This window comes from Mustela lutreola, chromosome 6 (assembly GCF_030435805.1).
Source record: "Mustela lutreola isolate mMusLut2 chromosome 6, mMusLut2.pri, whole genome shotgun sequence".
Classification (NCBI taxonomy): domain Eukaryota; kingdom Metazoa; phylum Chordata; class Mammalia; order Carnivora; family Mustelidae; genus Mustela; species Mustela lutreola.
Genome location: NC_081295.1, coordinates 148,229,580 through 148,234,469, shown reverse-complemented (window position 1 = coordinate 148,234,469; position 4,890 = coordinate 148,229,580).

Sequence of the window (4,890 nt, the reverse complement as noted above, 5' to 3'; positions counted from 1 at the left end):
CCTGCACACCGAGAGCTAGGGCTGGAGGCGCTCGGCAGTTGCCGGGAACTGTTGCCACAATAAACCGCATCACGCGGACCTGGGACCTGGGCGGCCGTGGGATGTTTGTAACTGGAAACAAGATCCGAGGCGTCTCAACCACAGAGACGGTGCAAATCGCAGCCCTCTGCAGAGGGACGGGAGGGGTGGGAGGAGCCTGCTGCCTGAATGAGTTCGTTTTTCAAATACCCTAGATGAAGGCATCCTGCGGGGACCTCCGATTTGTTCCTTTCTGAGGCCCCGTGGGAGCCTCTCCCAGCCGGGACGCTGGGGACCGCGCGCAAGGCCGCGGCGGAGTCCGGCCGCGGGAGCAGCTCCCGAGCCGCTGGGGCGGGCGGTGCAGACAGCCCGACAGCCCCCGACGGCGGGGTCCCAGGCAGAGCTGGGGAGGACGGTCACGCAGGCAGAAACCCACATGAAGAAAACCAGGCATTAGGATCAGAACAGCTCAGCAGCCGAGAAATGGGTCATGCAAATCATTTTTATGGAGACTGCGTTTTATGAGCTGTTACGTGGTAAGGAGAGTGCCCGGCGAGGCCTGGTGCTTTCAGAGAATTAAGTAAAAATGGTGTTGTCCACTAAAAAAGGGAGACCGGAAAGATCGCCCAGCTAAGCAACAAGTTTTTTGCTAGATTTTTTTTCTTTACTTTTTTTGGGGGTGTGTGTGTGCTAGTTTGAATTAATTTTTACTTTCAAGAATTAAAAACAAAAAGCTGAAAGGGATCATAGTACATTGTCTACCAACCCCTTATTTTACAGGCTGTAAATCTGGGATGGGAGAGGTTGACTGATGGTCACTGTGGCGGGGAGGCTAGTTAATGGGGGGTCTGGGATGAAGAACGGGGTGTCCCGACTCAGTGGGTCCCTGAATCCACACCACCAGGAAGATTCTCCTAAGGATTTTTGGAAATGTGAAAATTCTGAATCCTTGCGGGAAAATTACCGGTCAGCTCTGTTAGAAGAAGCTGGTTATTGGGACGCCTGGGGGGCTCAGTTGGTTAAGCAGCTGCCTTCGGCTCAGGTCATGATCCCAGCGTCCTGGGATCGAGTCCCACATCGGGCTCCTTGCTCGGCGGGGAGCCTGCTTCTCCCTCTATCTCTGCCTGCCTCTCTGTCTGCCAGTGCTCGCTCTCGCTCCCTCTCTCTCTCTGGCAAATAAATAAAATCTTAAAAAAAAAAAAAAAGAAAAAGAAAAAGAAAAAAATGAAGAAGCTGATTATTTACATTGTAGCGTTTAAGTCCATTCCACTGCCTCTCCTTACTGCTTGGTTGGTGTTGCCTGTCAGTTTTCATTTCACTAAAATTGAGGAGAGAGGAAAAAGGGGATAAAACTCAAGTCCAGGCATTATCGTTATTGAGCAAGGAGCTTGGAGGATTTGTGAATGAAGTTGGAACAACGCTCCGACGGTGTTTGGGGAACATATCTGAAAGTATTAACTCGTGGTTGGGATAAGTCCCATGAAATAGTCCAACTGGGAACTGAAAAACTCTTGACTAAAATAATCTGACACAACAGACACCAATGAAATGTTCTTGAGAAAGGTTCATGGAAGTGTGCAGGATGAACTGTGAGAGGGGTTTCCTGCCAGTCCGTTCCCTTCCCTCCCCGCCCCTTCTCTTATTTCCCTCCCCTCCCCCACTCCCCTCCCCGCCCCTCCCCTTCTCCTCCCTTCCTTTTCCTTGCAATCTGTGAACAGAGATCTGCTAGGACACGAGTATGAATCAAGGGGGTGGAAGGCAGATGTGTTGTTCGGGCATGTCGGGAAGCATCCTGTAACTTCCAAAGTTGTGAAAATGTCCTTTTTCTAATTTTCCAAAATGCTCTTTTTCTAGAGCTTGCTTGTATTGCCTCAGGAGGGCTGATCATCAGGAATATTTGGACCTAACTGCGAAACACAGTCATCATTAAAAATTAAGTCATATAAATTACGATTACATTAGTTATATTAAAATCAAGGTCATAAATACAACTCATCAGTTCCTAATTATTTTACTACGATATACTGTTGTCAGCTTTCCAGCTTGCACGGGTTTCCTGTGTCTGCACGGTGTGCTGCTGTGGATCTCTAACTCCGCCTCCAGTGACATCACAGCCAAAGGGGGAGTATGGACGCCATGAAAATCGATAACAGGTAACAATCAGGGCTTTCTCTCCCGACCCCCAGCCCTGGAGCTGGTTATTTAACATTTACCAGCATATCGCTGCCATTTCTCGTATTCTGGAACACACAGGAATTGCTCTACCCTGCTTACCTTTCTCTGATTTCTGCAGGCACCCTTACGCCCAGCCATGGAATGTGTGTGTGTGTCATTTCTCCTTCTCCCTTCATCCTGGGATGTTGTATTAAGTCTCTGTACTATCAACCCCCAATGATCATGCTGTGGTCTTAGATAATTCGTTTCCACTTTGAAGACTGCCACTGTGAAAACGCCTTTGATTTTCACCAAAACAGGGCCATCACTCATGCCCCTTCCCTTTTCTTTTCTTTTCTTTTTTTAGGTAAACTCTGTGTACAAGATGGGACTCGAACTCACCACTTTGAGATCAAGAGCCACAGGGTCCATGAACTGAGACAGCCAGGCGCCCCATCACTTGCCCATTTTAAGGTTTGACTACTATCCTTGGTTTTTCTTATCAGTTTTGGATAATCTCGATAAAGTCAACTCTCTACTCCCTACTGGATTTAAGCCTGGGCTTTGATCTGAGCTCTTTTTTCTCCGGGATGATGAGGATATTATAAGGACTCCCAGAGACCTCATTATTTATTTGACAGAGAGAGAGAGAGATCACAAGCAGGCAGACAGGCAGGCAGGCAGAGAGAGAGAGAGAGGGAAGCAGGCTCCCCGCCGAGCAGAGAGCCTGATGTGGGACTCGATCCCAGGACCCTGAGATCATGACCTGAGGCTTTAACCCACTGAGCCACCCAGGCACCCTGAGACCTCATTAAATTGCAGATTCCCACTGGTAGGTTTGCAGCACGGCCAAAGACCACATTCCTAACCAGCTTCCAGTGGTACTGTCGGTAGAGCACCACACTTGGGGTAGGAAGAGTCTAGAACCCATCTGAATAGTAAATCATAACTTCAAAAGACAGAAAGGAAAGATGTGAGGAAGGAGGAAAAAAAAGATTGAGGAGGTAAACGAGAGTCAAGAATGTACATGAAGTCCATACTTCATTTTACTTCTGTCTAAGAAGTACCTTTAGGCATAAAATTACAAGGAGCCCCAGAGCCACAGCAGTTACTTATCCCTCCTCTCTGGGTCTTTGTGAGTACCTGGGTCACGGCGAGGGAGAAAAGATAAGGGGGTTGCACTGACTAGAATAATTCTTTTTTTTTTTACTAGAACAATTCTATGCTGATCTTCATTCCTAAACGTGTCCCAAATGACTAATTGCCACAGGGATGGCTGACATCTTGCGTGCTTGTGAAAAATTAACCGGGAGAGGGGAGCTGATGTCTATGTTGGTATTTCTATTTTATTAGTCAATTATTGGCTTGAAGTGCGGATTGGGAATCTCGGCCCCCCTGGGGCAAAATTGGGGCCCACTGCCTGTCTTCATCTGACACATGAGCTAAGAAAGGCTTTTACATTTTTAAACGATTGGAAAAAAAAATATTGAAAAAAACCTGAAAAACAAAGACCATTAATTAGTCATTTGGGACAATTAGACGAAGCTCCAATTTCAGTGTCCATAAATAAAGTTTTATTGGAACACAATCCGTCTCATTTTGTTTACATATTATCTAGGGTGGCTTTTGAGCTGTGGGGGCAGAGTTCAGTAGCTCTGACAGAGACCATATGGCCTGCAGAGCTGAGAACGCTTATTATCTTGCCTTTTACGGAAAGTGTTTGCTGATCTATGATTTAAAATGATAAAGCAGTTCCCACAAGCGTATTAAATAACTGTGTGGAACCTTAATGGCTGGGAAGACTTTGTCCCCCTTCCAGAAGGACGAAAACCTCCTGGGTACTAGATGCCACACAGGGGGGATTTATCGCATCAAACTAAACGAACTCCCGGGCCTGTTAAGTGGCTTCACTCAGCGGCTAACCAACCTCCCCCACCCCCCACGCCCCACCCCTGGGCTTTGCTGAGAAACCCAGTTCAACAGGAAGGTGCCGGAGTGGGGACCACTCCTATGGGGACCACCACTTCGCTATGTGGAAAGGCTGTTCTGCAGCCTGGGAGGTAGTGCAGGCAACACCGTAGCTTCTGGAAAAGGAAAAGAGAGCACCAGATTGTAAGAAACGAGTGGCATTTTGAGTGTCTTCTCGGATTTAAAGACCTAATTAAAAAAAAACCCATCTCGTTCCGGTTCTTCATGTTCCTTTGTCAGACACGTCAGCCCAAACCCTGTGTATCTGGAGAACAGTCCTCTCCTTTGTTCGCACGCTTCGCAGCGCTCGGATGCAAGGGTCCCTCACATTTGCCTCTGCGCCAGGCCTAGCATGTTTAGAAACCTCCCGAATCTATCTATGAACTACCACTAATAAAGGAGGAACAATGGTACCGGAAGAGTGTCGCAAAAAAGACACAACGACTCCATTGCCTCATGAAGGTCTTTGCCATCCGTGTCCGAATGTTTGCACGAACACGAGCCTTGAATTATTGAACTCAAAATGCAAAGGAGAGGCAATCCCAGGCCCCGCTCTCAAGGACCAGATAGGACAGATTCTTGCAGAGAACATCCAGAATAAAGAAGTCAGCCTGCAAACAGGGCAAGAGTCGTTCGCTGAACTTTGGCATCAAGCCAACCATCTTGAGCTCTGCTCATTTAACACAGACTGGGTCCAGACCGAGAGAAAACCCGCATGTCAGGGTCAGGGCTCAGGGAACAGGCGGCTTG